Source organism: Rattus rattus, chromosome 4, assembly GCF_011064425.1.
Source record: "Rattus rattus isolate New Zealand chromosome 4, Rrattus_CSIRO_v1, whole genome shotgun sequence".
Classification (NCBI taxonomy): domain Eukaryota; kingdom Metazoa; phylum Chordata; class Mammalia; order Rodentia; family Muridae; genus Rattus; species Rattus rattus.
The window spans coordinates 90,090,267-90,108,369 of NC_046157.1; the positions used below are offsets into that span (position 1 = coordinate 90,090,267).

Genomic DNA, 18,103 nt, shown 5'->3' on the forward strand with positions numbered 1-18,103 from the left:
GAAAAGTTCGTATACCTCTGTGACTCACATGAGGGAAAATATAGCATCAAAATACGTTTCAACCATCTTCACTTCATCAGGAAATAGAGCCATTTACTGCACGAATGGCTTTAAAGTGATGGGATAAATACATGGAAGTGTGGATGTTATTTAGTGTGTAGTAAAGGTGCAGTGTCATGGTTGTTAGATGAAATGTTACTGACAGCCATATATGCTGTACCATGTAGCATGTGCTATACCATATGGACAGCTTATTTATTGTGGCAAATGACCTTGTCACACGCCTTTAAAAGCCTCTAAGAGCTTATGTTATTAACCTTCTGCCCTTTAGCTTCTTATTAAGAAAGTGCTTGGATTTCAAGTTCTCTAACAAAAGTCAACAGTGAGAAAATCCTCCTATGGTTATAAGCAGAAAGGAAGTCTAGTAAGTAGAGGAAAAGACAATGCTCTGTGTAAGTTACCATGTGCTAAGTTGTTCATTAGAATCATCCGCTTGATTTTTGAACCCTAACTTTTAGGAATAAACTCCACTTTTAAATGTGGGTGTGAATGCTTCTTATACGGTGCCTCATGAAATAACAATCCAAGGGAAGGGAGACTGAGTTTGGTTTTAGATAGTACTAAAAATACCTCTTAATAAGGTGTGACCCACTCAAGCTTATCTGCAACATGGCAGTTCCTCTAAGTGATATAAATTAAGTATTGATTAGTTATTTCACCACAGAAGTTTATTTGATGACTTCATTTAAAAACGGCAAAGTGTGTGTTACTCTTGTTTGAACAAGTACTTGAATCGTTAATTTTTACATTGCTGGGAACTTATTTGGAATGCAGGAAATCATACTTTATAAAAAGTGCTACTAGGTGTAGAATGCAGTGGAGATAAACCATCAGCTACAGCACTGTGGACTGTTTGTACCCGGTACACACTTGTGATACAGTACACACTTACATCTAGTGTGCGTGTGATGAGGAGTGGGGGCGGGGAAGGCCTGACTCAGGGGTCAGCAGAAACCTTCCATTCATAAAACAAAGTATAAAACTCACATGTCTTTGTCCTTGTCTATAACTGCATCAGGAGAATTGAACAGGAAATTCTGTTTACTCTAATTCCTATCTATAAAATGTGTTTAATATAAAATTTGAGCCCATATATTCATGAATTTGACAACCTAGATTCTTGGTAGTCTCAAATCTTTCCTCCCAGTTATATTTCCTGGAAAGCAAAGAAAAACATGATTCTGACTTAATGTAAACAGCTTGTGTTCAAAAGTTTTCTGACCATGGGATTCTCAAAAATGAAAGGGAAGTTAACATTGCTTCTTAAGGTTGAAAAAGAAGCATTTGTGAATTCAGCAAACGCTGAAACTATTTTTTAAAATGTATTTATAATCAAATAAATATCATACAGTAGATTTAATTTGAAACATTATATTTAACATTTAGTGTAACATAAGAAATTTATAGTGGATTGAACAATTCTACACACATATAGTAATTAGTGTCCATTAGTAGCAAAGCTAGCATTTGGAATCTCATCACTCACCTCTCAGCTCGACCCAGCTGCTTCCAGCCACTGACAGGAGGGTAGAGAGAAGCAAGCATTGCTGTCTGTGCGGATCCAGGGGGAGGAGCCTGTGAAGGGGATCAAGACCATGGCGAGGCACTGAAGGGACTTTGTAGGGAAGTTAAGGAAGATGAAGGCAGGGATGTGTTTGTGGGAGTGAGGAAAGGAGAGGCCGCTGCTCCAGTTCTGGAAGCCAGCACGCAGAAAGATGAGGTAAACACTAGACAATTCCCACACTTGTGTTTACTAACTTCACTGACTCCCTCATGCTTGATGCTGTCACATTAAAACCAAGGAGAGGCAACCATAAAGCACCCCTCCTCACACGACAAAAACATAAATAGAAACAAAACCCTTGCTTGGCACCATGCCATCTTTCACGAGTCTTCAGTCTTCCGGCTAAGCCAAGTGTGCCTCCTGATTACTCTCAGGAAAACCTTATTCCTTTCTCATTCTTTACTTGGGTCCTTGATTTTTCCCACTTGTGACAGATCTCTCCATCATCGTTAATTCCCATAGAAATTCAATCTCTTTTCTTTAATTTGGTTTTCACAGCACAACCTTAGCTCTCAGTGAGCAACTTTCCATGGACCATCTGTATTGTCTTGCCCTCTTTCCCCTTTTTGGGCTGATGTTAACAGCCTGGTTATCTCTGTTTATCTCTCTAAGGGAGGTGGGACCTACGAGAACAGAGCTGATAAATGAAGTGGGATTAAAAATTCCTGCAATAGCCAACTTTTTTAAAGCATCAGTTGATTTATATTCTGATGGTTAAAGGGAGTCACATGAGTAAAGTGTGGAGTCACAAGAGGAAGCTGCACATGGTGGACAGGCTGTGTGCATGTGGTAAAATGTGTTTCCACAGAGGTACATACACGTGACGTAGCTAGTTGCGATGCACAAGCTGAAGTAAACTCACTCTTATCTGCTATACCTGGAAGGGGCTCAAAAGCGCAGTCCAACAACAGTTTTGTGGTTCTGAAGAAGCCGATGCCACAGGTCTCTTGATTGAGTTTCTTGCAGTTTTCTCATAAGCTCTCCGAAATCTCACATGACTCCATTCTTGAACCATGTTCCAACAATCTCATCTTTCCCACCTTACTGCAGGGCAGGCTGACACTGCTTATGTCTCTGCACATCCCATGGTGTCTGACGGTGTATAGACACTGACTCAGGACTTGCTGAATGGCTGGTTTTTCTATAGTGTTTTTCCTTATATACCAGTGTTTTCAGAATTTCCTTTCCTCCCAGCTCATTTATACATGATTGAACTTTACAAATTTCTTTTCACAGCACTTCATTCATAATCTTAATTTGGTTTTCCATTCATACCAGTTAAGAATATCTGCTTCATGATTTTCAGGCATGAAGCCCACTGGCATTATTTTCATTTATTTCTTATGGGGTGTCCCACATTTGCCATACAGTGATGTTAGCCCCAAATCAGGCAATCCAAACAACAGTTTCAGAAATGGGGGTAGAGAGGGCTTCAAATTTGTTTTGAGAATCTCTGGGGGATGAATGAGGTTTTTGTGTCTGTAGTGATACAAACTGAGATTGACATGGACTGTCATTCATGGGTCAAGTTTACAAATAAGTTGAAGAACTTGAAATAAGTTGCCATAGTCAAGTACAGTGACTAAAGTCTGTCAGTGCACCTGTACTTAAACCTGTTACTCAGTGGATTTGGAAGGAAGAAATAAAGATGGTCTCATGGCTGCATGTTAGCTGAGCATTGTATGCAGGTATGAGGTCCTGAGAGCCCCATCACTTAAGCTCAAGCAGTGATGGCTTACTCTTCTCAAGTTTCAGACCGTCAGAGCTGAGCAACCCCCAGCTGGAACAGTGGCTCTGGACAACTTGTGGGTTTTCTCTTCTACTGTGCTCTGCATACTGGTTTAGTTTTTCTGCTTGTAAACACATTCATTTAATAAACCTGTTACACCATAGAAAGCCTTTATGTGGTAGACACTGTGAGAAGAATGGAATATAAGGACTGGGCATTTCTCCCTTGTGGTTTTGTCTTTTTTAAATTAATTTTTAAATTAATAAAATTCGTTTACATCTCAAATAATATCCCCTTCCCAGTTACCCCTCCACAACCCCCCATCTCATCTGCCTTTTACCCCCTCCCCTTTGCCTCTAGGAGGGTGCTTCCCCCCACCTCTATGCTGGGGCATAAACCCCAGCAGGACCAGTGGCCTCCCCTCCCATTGATGTCAGACAACGCTGTCCTCTGCTACATATATATCTGGAGCCATGAATCCCTCCCTATACACTCAGTCCCAGGGAGCACTGGGTGGTCAGGTCAGCCAACATTGTTCTTTCTATGGGATTGTAGTTCCCCTCTACTCCTCCAGTTCTTCTGCCAACTCCCCCACAGGGGTCCCCAAGCTCAGTCTAATGGTTGGCTGGGAGCATCCACATCTGCCTTGGTCAGGTGCTTGTCGAACCTCCCTGGGAACAGCCACATCTGTTTCCTGTCAGCAAGAGCCTCTTAGCACCAGAATAGTATCCTGGTTTGGTGTCTGCAGACAGGATGGTTCGGTTCCGGATGGTCCTTTCTTCAGTCTCTGCTCCACTTTTTGTCCCTCTTTTTCCTTTGGACAGGAACATTTCTGGGTTATAAACTTTGAGATGGGTGGATGGCTTCCTCTCTCTACCAGGGGCTGTGTCTATCTACTGGAAGAGGTCTCTACAGGTTCTATCTCCCCTTCGCTGTGATCTCAGCTACAGTTATCCCAGTTTGGTCCTGGAAGCCTCTCACTTCCCTGGCATCTGGGACGCTCCAGTGGCTATCCCCAGTTCCTTGTCCCTGACTGCTATCTACTTTTATTTCGTTTCCTGACCTGCTGTAGTCCCCTCCAGTCCCTGATCTTGCCCCCTTTTTTTCTCTCCCCCCCGCTTTCTCCCTCCCAGGTACCCCCTTCCTGCCACCTCCGCAGTCATCCTGTTTCCCCCTTTATGCGGGAATGAAGCATTCACACCCTGATCTTCCTTCCTCCTAAGCTCCATATGGTCTGTGGGTTGCATCGTGGGCATTGTGAGCTTTTAAGCTAATATCCACTTGTCAGTGAGCATCTGCCATGTGAGTTCTTTTGTGTCTGGGTTACCTTGCCTTTCTTAATGAGAAAGAATACTCCTGTCTCACTTCTGCAGGCATTTGATTGCCATACTGTTGACCATACTGTGCCTCATGCCCACGGTCATTTCTAGATGTAAGAGATGCTAGAAAATCAAACTTCTTTGGCTTCTGGTTTAATCTTTAACAGACATCTTAATAAATAAGCATAAGAGGAGGAGTCTGGAAATGAGGTTAAGTCAACCAACCAGTGCTCATATTTACCGTGTTTATGATTTTATGTATACCAGTCTGAGTAAAGCATCAAATGTGCAAAAGTAAGTGTCATGCTTGCTAGCCATGACTAGCTAGCAGAGACTGAAGAAATGCACAGAAGCCCATGGCGGTCTGATCTTAGTTCAAAACTTTCTGCCATGTCCTGGGGCTTCCTTTGAAACTAAGAAAACAAGAGTGACTAGAACTGGAGGTTGGACTCTGAGTTCCTTTCCTCACCCTTTACATAGTATTATCACCCAACAGAAACTTCCTGGGACCATTCTTTTTTGTTGTTGTTGATTTCCTAATTTTCAGCTTTTATTTAGAGTCCTTAGTACTCAAATATAGTCTCAGGTCTGGCATATTAGCTCTTCTGGGAGTTGTTTAGAAATGTAGACTTTCAGGCCCTATAAATTACAATTTGCATTTCAGTAAGGTCCTAGAGAATCATGACCACAGCAAAACTTAGAAGCCCTGTGCCTTATATAGATTCAAGAGAGACCTCTGACCATCCAGACAGAAGTTAACTGCTCCCCACACTCAAACATGTCACTCTAGTCTTGCTTTCCCAGCCTTTCTGCCTATCTGAAATAAGTTTCAAAGTTTCTTTGCATTATTAATTGCTTCCTCCATTAAAACCTAAGCTCATCAAGATCCTAATGCCATGATTACTTACAGAGTAAGTGTCTGACCTGTAGTATGTGCTCACTAAGCGTTTGGTAGATGAACGAATGATGGGCAAATATGTAAGTGTGTAAGCAAACTCCAGTTTAGGAAACTGGGATCTTCAGTGGCATTCAGAATAGTAAAGCATTCTTGTTGCTTTATAAGATCTGGATCCTAATTTCGAAAGGTACACACCTGAGGTATTCACACCTATAGCCACATGGCTTGCTTTTGTTCAGCTCCATTTCACTCGAGTTACCCGATGCAGCTCTCTCAAAACATGTTCTGGTAACAAATGAAACTTTAACTTTAAATAGAACTAATGTTTCAATGATTTTTGATTCTTATTGATTCTTCTCATCAATCCATTTCTGAGAATCTGACCACATTTTTAAAGAAGTCATTGGCTGAATAACTATAACAATATTATATACAAGGACAGCAGTAAGCCACTGACGAGCTATTAAGTAAATCTAAGATGATTTTGGGTACTTTGAATATTTTTGTTTCCATTTGGGACATCATGATGCCCTTTTCTATTGTTGAATGATTGTGTTTCCCTGCTGTTGTCATTTTGGCATCTGGGAATCTTTACAATGTGGGAAGCATTGGCAAAGAGCCTTACTGGGTTAGAGAGTGGTGTAAATGTGAAGATTTTTATTACAATGCACAGAACTCTCCTCCAAGAAATCTGTGCTGATTTTTTATCCAACATGCTGAAATCAAAGCAATTATATTGATACCTCAAGCATTCAAATTTATTGCATATTTTTATTGGTGTACACATCGTGTTAAAAAACTCATACTTCAAAGTTTTGCCTTTTAAGGTAAAAGGATAATGTGATGGGCAAAATGGCCTGGCCTGAGATGTCCAAGCCACTGCATGCTTCGCAGGTCATCACTCCAAGGGAAAGGAATATATTCTGTAGCCATCCAATCAAAACGTGCATCTGTGCTGTACTCATGCTATTGGTCAGCTTCTTACAATCTTGGACAAAATACTTATCAAGTAAAACTTGTCTGTTTTGACTGCTTGTTTTGTTTCTCTTTTGGTGTTCTCTTGGTTTGGTTTTGGTTTTTGAGATAGGTTCCTGCTGTATAACTCATGCTGGCCTTAAACTCTAGATCGTCTTATCACAGCCTTCCAAGTGCTGGGAACAAGGGCACCACCATGTCTAGATCATTCTGCTGTTTTATGAACAGGGGTACATGTAATATGCTATTTGCAACTGAATTTGCTAAAATACTAGCCATATGTATCTTTAGTGAATGGATGTCCTTCTGATAAAATGTCAAAAGTGCCAGAGATACCACTAAACAGTATCCATTGATTCTGTTGAGTATAGTAAGTTGTTATTACAAGGTTTTCCAAATTCAGAGATCAGGAAATCAGTTCCGTTTCTTAACTATATAGTAATTGAGTTTGATTCATTTAAAAGATACATCATTTAGTTCCTGAGAAAAAGACATATAAATAAGAGATCATTCCTCTCTTTAGAGAAAAAACAATTTAGCCAATTATCATTTCTTCATGTTAGCTTTGTTTATGGAAGTGGGAAGAAGATGAATGTATCTTTAGCTACCAGAATGCTGACTGAGGGTTTCTACCACGGGAACTCCAGTACTGGGACATCCTGTTCCTGACCTTGTACTTGATCTTCTCGTCTCCTAGACTGTGCATTGACTGAGTGTTGGGCCTACACTAGGCTTTCTTTCCACCCCATAATTTAGGTGCAGGCTTGGTACACTGAAGAGTTTACTGAGATGCCAAGTACTGGGGATACTTAGAACCTATGTAGGTTTTTTGAGTTTGAATAAAAGAACCTTGACATAGCAATTACACAAGTAAGGTGATGGTTGGAGGATATCTGGAATATTTTTAGAATATATAAGAAACTTAAAACTATTTTAGAAATATTTAACCAATTTAAGAAATTATGAGTAAGCTGGACGGTGATGGCACATGCCTTTAATCCATGCACTCAGGGCAGAGGCAGGTGGATTTCTGTGAAATCCAAGGTAGCCTGGTCAGCATGAGTGCTAGGATAGAGAGCTCTGTTTGGTAAAACCAAAAAAGAAGGAGGAGGAGGAGAAAGAGGAGCAGGAGGAGGGAGAGTGAAGAATAGAAGAAAGAAAAGAAGAATATCATAAGTAATAAAATAGCAGAGAGAGAGAGTGAACAAAGAGGCAAGTTTACAAATGCAAAAGCAGTTTGTTCTTGTTGTATTTATTTGATGGTTTGGTTTATTAGTTTATTTGAGACAGGGTCATGCTATTTAACTCAAACTAGTTGTAAATTCATAACCCTCATTTCCCAAATGCCCCCATCAAGTGCCCATATTACAGGTATAAATTATTATGCCTACTATCACAGCCAACTGGAAATTCTTTAATTAGTATTAGATTTATCCAGGTATATCACATACCTAACAATCATTCATTAATAGACCTCTTAATGGAAAAATTGGCAAAACCTATCCATTCCAATCCCGAATTAAAACAAACATGTAGATATATGTATATGTGTGCCTATATATACATATACATATACACACACACACACACACATACATACATACATACATACATACATACATACATCCGTTATAGTGTGAGATTTATACGTTATAGTGTGTTTTCTTAGGTATATTTCTCAGAAAAATCCTTTGGGATAATGTCACTACTAGAAAATGTCCCCTAACGGCACATAGAAGAACTAAAGAAGCTCGGTACAGGAAGGGCAGAGTCTTCCTCACATCAGAGCACACCAGTGCGAGCACCCATTAGAGTGCCTGCACATCTTGATTTGATGACTCAGCTGTATAGACTCTCATGTTCTTGTGCCATAAAAGTTCAAAGGACTCAGTTAAATGTGACTTCAACTGTATTTCATCCTTTAATGAGTTTTTCACAGAATGTCAATATATTGATCATTAAACTAAGCAAGCTTTTTGACAACTCATTTATAAATATTACAGTGTATTTAAAAAATATGAAAGGGAGCACTGGAGGGTGACTTCCTGAATACAGATCGTAGCTTTGTGTTGAAAGAATGGTAGACTCAATTAAGATTGTAATAAATTGTTTCTGCTGATGTTTCATCATTTTATCTGAAGGTATATTGTACCTGATTTGTGGTGGTTTGAATAAAAATGGTCCTCATAGGGTCCTAGGGAGTGGCACTATTAGGAGGCGTGGCCTTGTTGGAGTAGGTGTAGCCTTGTTGGAATAAGTATGTGGTCAACTGGGGAGGGTGGGGGGTGGACTTCGGATGATCAAGCCAGCCCTAGTGTTCTTGTTCTTCGTCCTGTTGCTGGAAGAATCAGATATAGAACTCTCAGCTACCTCTCCAGGACCATGGCTGCCTGCATTCTACCATGCTTCTCTCGGTGCTGATAATGGCCTAAACCTGTGAACCTGTAAGCTAGTCCCAATTAAATGTTTTCCTTTTTAAGACTTGTCATGAGTGTAGTGTCTTGTCACATCATCAGAACACTTACTGATAGACTAAGTTAACTTCCAAGTCCCTGTTTGCCGAGAGTGTCATATACCTCAGATCAGCTTCCAATCCCCATTCTACCTGCAAAGGTCTTACTCACCCATGGGCTTCTGATTAGATGGTGCCTCAAATGCCACATATAACCAATTCCTGGAACATGCTAAAGGCTTCTGGAAGACCTGGCTGTGAGCACTCTTCGGTTAGCAAAGTCTTACTCAGTAAGTGACCAACATGACATAGTGGAAGCCATGAGTGCCTATCAGACTCTAGTGGGACTGCTAGCTGGCTGGGGCTGGCCTTCCAGGCAGTGCAGCTCTTTCCTTGTTTGGAGACAGGAATTTTACCCATCATCTGCTTGAAATGCGTTTTGATGGTATACGCTGTTGTCTTTCTAGAGTAGCTGTCATTGTCACATAATCACTTGTCATTAGAACAAAAATATTTTTATTTTAGTTTAATGTGTAAAAGAAAGTGATAAGAGTGAGAAAAACAAATCTGGTGATGCTGGTGTGCTCTAGCAAATAGGAGTTTTTATGTGACCTAAAGTTATGCCTGTGGTGACCTTTGCCTAGAACTCTGTGCGGAAATGACTCTTGATGTAATATAGTTAGGGACCGAATCCTGCACAGGATATAACAACTGGAAAAATGGCATCTGACACGAGCAAGGCAGGCAATTCTCATGTGTGTCAAATGAAAAGAGCCGATCACTGGTGTCTGGAGTCTATTTCTGAATGATCTCTAATCCTGAAAACACCAGTTTCAGTGTTCTTTAAGTCTTTGAAAATACAAAGGCACATAAAGGACATTCCAGTAAAGAATTCTCCAATTGTTGCTTTTAAAAGAATGTTACATTATGAGATGCTAGCACAGAAGAAATTATTTCTCAATAATTCAAGGAACAAAAAGACAGTGTGAATAAAAGGTGTAGCTGGAATTAGATCGAGAAGAGAAGCTGGTACAGACTCTGCACAGAGCGAGAAGGGGATTATTCACTGTGAACCTGTAAAAACTGATATCCCCAGGAGGTGACAGAGATCAGAGAAGGAGAGCTGCTTATTTGAACCTGATTTCCAAGTAGCACATTAGCGACCAAAAGCAGGGCTTTCTTAATAATTCATCACATCCCCCAGTCATTCAAGGGTCCCAAATCACAGTATACATTAATTATGTTGAAGATTACTCAGTTTGGATAACAAGGTTTATTATATTTAATCTTTTTAAATTTTTTATCTTTTTATTTATATTATTTATTTATTTATATCCTATTTGACTCTTTGCAAATCAAATCCACTAGTTTTGATAAACTTGTTGATCATATTTTACCACTACTGTTTTTGAATACCTTAAGTGTAGATGCATTCTTAACTGAAAATCTCATTGTCTGCTGAGTCTAAACTCCATGTCTAATTTGCTTTTTGTTCCCTTTCATGATTCTGCTCAGTAATCAGCTGAGTAATCCAAACTGGCATTTTAATTTTCAGAATTCTATTCAGGGACGTCTCTGTGTACAAAAAAATAATATTCAAATATTGTCTATTCAAAATTTGCAAATACAGTTTTGTAGTCCTCAAATTATTAACTAATATCTGTTTATAATAAATAATCACAGTACCATAAGGTGAGTGACCCTGAGCAGAATCACCAGAAAAAGAAAAGCAAATTACGGAAATAGCAGAAATGGAATTTTCATGTAAGTATGTGTCTACGCTTAAGATATTTAAAGCAAATCAGTAGTAGTAAAAATATGATCAACAAGTATATCAAAACTAGTGGAGTTAATTTATAAAAAGTGTCAAACAAAACATTTTGGAAAATGACCTACTACGTAGGATAAACCTTGGTCATAAGGTAAGGAAGAATCAATTATAAGTAAAAAAATGTTACTATCCTGTATCAACACAGACATGAACTTTCTAACGGTCAGTAAAATACAGGTCCGAGGAAAAAGACCCAAAATAGGTTTAGAATTTCAGAGAAAAACAGACTAAAATATAAGCTATAAAGTTTTTTATAATGTGTAATACATAATATTCACATTTCATACGTCTAACAAATCTAAACAAGACACATATATCATAACTTTTATATTAATATTTATGTATAGGATATATAAGAGTATAATATATATAATACATAGATATAATTTATATACAATATAGCATATATAATTTAAATATATATCCTGTTACATATATAATTTAGACATAATATAGAATATATAAATTCATAATTTAAAATGTTGATAAGAAATTAAAGGCTAGTAAATCACTAAGCATACATCATGAAATAAGATCTTAGAATCAACTTTAGAGAAGTGACTTTATAAAAATATAAAACCCAAGCTTATATACATTTGTATTGTTAGCAGAAACCAGACAAATATCTACAATGTTTGACCTCTTCAAACTCTTTGGACAAGACTGTGGCAAGAGGAGTAGAAGTTTAGAAGATCGCAGAATCTAAGTTCTATGTCAATAATTATGAAAAATTAAATAAAGTGGAATGTTTCTGGAAAACCTTTAAATGACTGACTTGGGTAGTTAGAAAATTTCAGGTATGTTACAATTATGGAGTCTAGTGAATTGGTTTGAATAGTAGTAATAATACAAGGGTACTGGAGCAATGGCTCCGTGGGTAAGTACACTTCCTGCACAGGACCTGGTTTAAGTTCCCAGTACCCATATGATTTTTGCAACCATCTGTAACTCCATTTCAAAAAGATCTGATGCCCTCTTCTGACCTCTGCTGCCACCAAGCACAGACATATTGCTTATATGTACATGAAAGCAAACCACTTACATGTAAATAAAGCTAGAAAATTACTTCAATCATCCAAGATATTAGTAAACAGAAAATAAGCAAACTCAAATGATTTTTTTACTATATTATTTTAACTAGTATCAGTTTCTGCAGATGTGCTAAGCCCACCCTTTTAAGTTCAACAAATGTCACAACTGACAAACGGTAGAAGCACTCCTGCATGCACTCAGGGCCAGGGTCTCGTCAGCAGGGCCAGTTCTGTTGTGCTGCAGGCAAGGTGCAGGACCCCTCGCTCTCCTAAGTTGCAGCCACTGAGAGAAAGGACCACCTCTCTGATCTCATAATCCTGTGACCAGCTCTCCATCCTGCCACATGTGGTGAGGAGTGAGGGGTTGCATATTTTCTTCTCTCATACCTGGCAAGGTTGGGACCAACTCTCCCACACTCAGGGACTATCCATTTTTAATCTCTACTTAGTTTTTCATGTTTCTATAATTTCAAATCCCTTTTTTAACTCCACCTACAATGAGCCTCATTCTTATAGTTTCTGACCACATGCTTCCTCAAGAATTTATATTTCAAGATGCATGTCTTACTCATTCTCTTTTTGTATTACTGCAATCCAAACATTTCCATGACTAATACTCCCATTTACTGTATATGACCTGCAAATAAAGTTATTAAAGTTCCAGATGTAAAGTATATAACAGGAAATGTGAAACTTATTTCTTAAATATTTTATTATTTAAAACAAGCTTTAAATGTAAATACATTTCCGTCTGATTCTTACCCTCTCCCAAGTCCTTCCAGATCCTCTTTCCCTCTGTACTCACCCAACTCCAAAACAAAAACGCAATACAGGAGCAGCACCTCCAAATCAAGATAACAATATAAAATATGGCTCCCAAGACACACACCAAACTGTAACTGAGTAAATACATAAGAAGAGCTGCGGAGTCTATCCTATGCTGTCTAAATCCTCCTGAACATAAGGCCGGTGCTGGAGTGGTTGATTCAACCAATAGCAGTCTATTGGAGAAAAAGACTTTCCCTTTCCCTGAAGGTATGAATGACATTTCAGTTGTCAATGTTTACTCTAGTGAGTAGGACTTCATTTACTGATTCATTCATTTGTGTTTTTTTAACTCTAACAAAATAAAATATAATAAAATAAAAACTGTCATGCAAGGTTGGAAAAAACAAGCCAACAGAAGGAAAAGAGCCCTAGAGAAGGCACAGGAATCAAAGAACCACTCATTTGCACACTTAGGAATTTCAGAAATGCACTAAACTGAAGGACAAAATATAATCACGCGGGACCTGGTATAGACACATGCCTACCCTATCATAACACTTCAATCTCTGTGAGTTCGTATGAGCTTTGCTCATGTAGATATAGAGAGTGTTGAATTTGTGTGTGTGTGTGTGTGTGTGTGTGTGTGTGAGAGAGAGAGAGAGAGAGAGAGAGAGAGAGAGAGAGAGAGAGAGAGAAGAGAGATCCCTTTGGCTCTTTCAGCCTTTCCTGTGTGTTTCCCTGAGCTCTGAAGGGAGGAATTTCATGGAGACATCCCATCCCATTTAGAGCTGTTATATTCATTCCATCCAAGTCTTCACTCTGTAGACTATCTGACTCTGAGTCTCTATATTTGTTTGCATCTGCTTCAAGAGTAAGCTTCTAAGACAAGGAATGAGCAAGGCACTGATTTATGGGTATATGGGCATTGCCTGATGTTGTTAGGACTCATTTTATCACTAATGGTTTTTGATTGCTTGCTTGTTTAGGGGTTTTGTTTGTTTCTTTTTTATACCAGTAGCACTTTGTTTTACCCTAGGTCCCTGGGCTATCTAGTCTCTGGTTTTTAGTCACCTAAGTGTTGTTGGGTATACCTTTCATGAGGAAGGAACATTATAAGTGTGTTCTCATTTCACTCTGTGGTTCTTAAAAACTATTCTGACAAAAAGTAGCCAGGGGAAGGTTAGGTTGACATAACCTTACAGGTTTACTTAAGCTGTAAATTTGTAGAGAATACTTTTTGTGTATTAGAATATAGCTGTCATGTTTACACTTATCTGTATTGGCAAGTTGGCTGGATTCTGCTTCTACCTTAGTCAGGCAAGAACACAAGTAAGACCTTGGAGGAGAAATTACGAGGAAATGCTGTTTGCTGGCTTGCTTTCTCAGGCTTATGCTTATCTAGTTTTCTTGTACAGCTCAAGACTTGCTTAGGGAATGGTGCTTCCCTCAGTAGACTTAGCCCTTGCACCTCAATTGACAATTAAGACAACACCTACAGACATGCCTGAAGTCTATCTGGTCTGGGTAGTCTTTCAATTGAGACTCCCTTCTCAGACGACCCTAGCTTGGTTAAAGTTGGTGTTTAAAGCTAACTAGTACACTGCGCTCCTTCCCAAATTGACACACATATATCACTTTAAGCTACAACCTTTCATTCCTTGTAACCCAATGTTTCATGTTATTATCATAATATAAACATGCTTCAACTTTTAAAGTCCTACAGTCTTTAAAAATTCCTACACTTTAAGTGTCCAAAGTCTTTTTAAAAATCCAAAGTCTTTTCATTGTGGACATCTGTAAAGTAAAAATATTAATTTAGATACTTCCTATTCCAAAAGGGAACAACCCGGTCATTTTAACAAGCATCACCAAGCAAAATGAAATTCTAACAATGTAAATCCAAAACCTATAGCTGAATGTCTGGCATCTAGACTCCTTGTATGCCCTCTGACTCCAAAAGGCTTGGGCAGTCCCAATTTTGTATCTTTGCCTACTCTATGTATTCCTTGCCCAGTAGCCTTAAGCTAGCTCTACTCCACACTGCTGTTGTTGGCAGACAAACCATGGCCTTGTCTCCAATATCCTGGGATCTGCACAGTAACTAAGGCTGAACCTTCACCAATTAAATCGTCTGGCCTCTTTTAAACCCTTTCATGTAGTGCCAGGCCTTTGCCTCTCTCTCTGACCTCTCAATCCTGCAACTTTCATGATTTCAAAACCAGAACCAAAGGTGTTCTCTTACACACTGTCAAGTTCAGCTTCCTGCTTGAGATGTAGCTTTGGCCCCATTGGAGCACAGCTTCTGATGTACTGACTCTGAGGACATGCTCTCTTATTGTCACTCGTTAATCATAGCTGTTCCTTCAGTCCCAGCCGATCATACTCCAAACTATCACTCTGATGACCTGTGTCAAAAAACTCAAAAGACTCTTTCCCTCAGGGTCTGTTGCCTGAATTATTCTCAGCATTCCTTTCTCCTAAGCTCGCACAGAATAGTACACCAAGCTCTGAGCACTAAGTGCCTCCTCCAGCACAAAAGTTCCAAAATCCTCTGCAAGCCTTCAACAGAACAGTCCAAATGCATAACACACACACACACACACACACACACACACACTTATACACACATTCACACAATTTACATACACTCATACACTCTCACCTGCATACCCACATACTCACACACACCCAGACCCATGTGCATAGGGATGATGCTGTCCACAATGGGGGGAGCTATTCTAAATTAGCAATCAAGACAATTCCCAGACATGCTCACAGGTCGAGGGGATCTAGTCAGTTTCCATTGTTATGTCCTTTGCAGGTGACGATAAGATGAATCAAGTTGACAGTTAAAGAGACGGAAAGAGATAGGAAGAGGATTCCATTGGTTGGAGGATGGAAGATAAAGTGAACTATCTCATCTGTTACATTGGCAAACCAATTGGTACTGTTTTCAACGGAACAATCAAGAGATTGGCAGCTAGCATGGACATTTCTAAAGTGATTACTACAAAAAAGAGTTTTGCCACTAGGAAATTCTTCCATTTTAGACTGGAATAAGAAGACCCGGATACTGATTTTACAAGGACTATTTATGCTTCATGCATCATACCTTGTAATTTTTAAAAGGATACACATGCCAAATTAACAGTACCAAATGCATTCAGAAATCAGCACTCAGATCAATTGGCACTCATCCAAGACAATACTAACTTATCAATAATAATAAATGTGTAAAATATTATTTACAAAAACACTAAGCTGAACTAAATAAAATCTATTTGTTGTGCTAAAAGTCATCATCCAGTGTAGGGAAATAAGAGCTTAATGTTCCTTCCTGGGCTGGTAAGGAATTCCCATCATCCTGGGCTCCTGAGCCTATGCTGTAAGAGAGGATTTTTCCAGCCTAGGCTGACCCTGAAGATAGAAATATTTTCATCTAAAGTATAAGAAAAGAAAATCTGAGCTGAGTAGGGATTGGGGGTCAATTTTTATAGGGAACACTGGCCACTGAGGTAGGATGTGAAAAACATGAATCAATGAGTCCTTTTCTCTATAAGAGATTGATATGGGTGTCCTGTGTGTGTGTGTGTGTGTGTGTGTGTGTGAGAGAGAGAGAGTGTGTTGTGAGAAGAGAGAGAGAGAGAGAGAGAGAGAGAGAGAGAGAGGCAGAGAGAGAGAAAGAGAGAGAGAAGGGGGGGAGCGAAAACATTAGCTAGTACAATTTCTGTACTTTCCAGCTATCAATACATCCTAGAAATACCAAAATAACAAATAAATACTTTAATGCTTATAAATTCCCTAAACTAGAAAAATGAATTCCTATAGTTTTGTTGTTGTTGTTGTTGTTGTTGTTGTTGTTGTTGTTGTTGAATGAAAATTAGAATTGATATGACCTCAAACCCATTGTCCCTAACTCACTTGTGCATACGATGCTTGGAAGGAAAGCTTTCTCCTCCTAACCTAAACGCTGACTCATCTTGGGTCATAATTGAAACTCAGCCAGTAAGTAAGTGTGGCAAGAAAATTATTTTAAGGTTTGTCACTGCACAACTCCTGCCTTTGCTGACTTCACCATAATCTTTATAGGTTGTATAGAAGGCCACATTCCATTCCATTCGAACTAAGCAGAAATATCCAAAGAATAATAATTTAAAAACATCTAAACCTTACAAGAAATTCCAAGAAGACATTGTGTAAGTTTCTTTAATTTCTGAAGAAGACCTGGAATCTCACTGAACTGCTGTTTCACTGACTGAGAGAATCACACTGAGCTGAGAGGCTTTGGCATTTACCTTTGCTCAGAAAGTGTGGACCTGCCATGGCCTATCAGAAGCTGCATCTCAGGGAACATAGTGGGTTCTAGTCATTGGTTACATCAAAGCACTGTGCCAACCACGCATCCTCCCTTTTCAAACCCATCTTAGCATTTGTCAGAAAATGATCACTCTGTTTACAAAGAGAGAGATTTTACTTCTGCATTTCTTGTTGAGAACAACCCAAGTGACCCCTTTTGATCTTAATCTCATAATGAGACACAGGAAAGTAATTTCAAAAAGAAGTGATACGCGACAGTGGTTCCTTACCTGAAAAATTAGAGTGTCTTTAATTTAATTACTTGGTATTGACTATCTCACCCTACTAAGGGTTGGTTATACCTCATTTAAAACAAAGCCAGCTCAAATCATGAAACTAAAATAATAATAATTTTAAATCTCCCTACATAGAACAAAAAATACCTGTGGTTCAGTGAAGCATGTCTGTGATCCCAGAAATATGTAGGCATAAACAGGAGAATCCTAAGTACAAGACCAGCTTGGGACCTGGCAATCTAAACAAGAATGAGTTCTACCCAGCCCGCTTTTAGGACGTCGATAAAAGGAAAGTTCAAGTAATTTATTTGTTGATTCTGAATAATCTTTCTCCTCAAACATAAGAATGTTTTGAGAGAAAATTCTAGGTTGATGTGGTGGATCAGCCAAGTGTGGTGAAATAGTACCATTGCTTTAAAGATGTATTTTTGTTTTTAAACAATGTGTGTATGTGTGTGCGTGTACGGGCATAAGTGCATCTGTTAAGGTTAGAAGCCTGTAGAGGCCAGAAAGCACTGTCAGATTCCCTGGAGCTGGCATTACCCGTGATAGCTAATTGCCCATCATGAATGCTGAAGGTCAAACTTAAGTCCTCTGCAAGAGCAGTGCATGCCTTTAACCACCGAGCCACCTCTCCAGCACCTATGATAAATACTATTGTCCCAGAGTATTTCAGGAGGCTGAGGCAGGAAGACTGCTATGAATGAGAGAACACACTGAACCACAATAAGCATCTTTCCGTTCAATACAGTGCAAAGCTCTTCCAAAAAGGAATGATGGAGATTAAAAGAAAAGTTACTCAGCTGTCAAGATGACTGTGCCACGTTACCAGTCTTGTTTATGCCTGAAGAACTGAGGTTCCCGTTTCTGGGAGAGGCTCTGGC

General features: G+C 39.1%; 1 protein-coding gene across 1 annotated transcript in view; it reads left to right on the top strand.

The window, feature by feature from the left end:
• Kcnh8 (potassium voltage-gated channel subfamily H member 8) overlaps positions 1-18,103 on the top strand; it is a 582,230-nt gene that overhangs the window by 375,306 nt on the left and 188,821 nt on the right. The gene's annotated exons all lie outside the window — the stretch shown is intronic.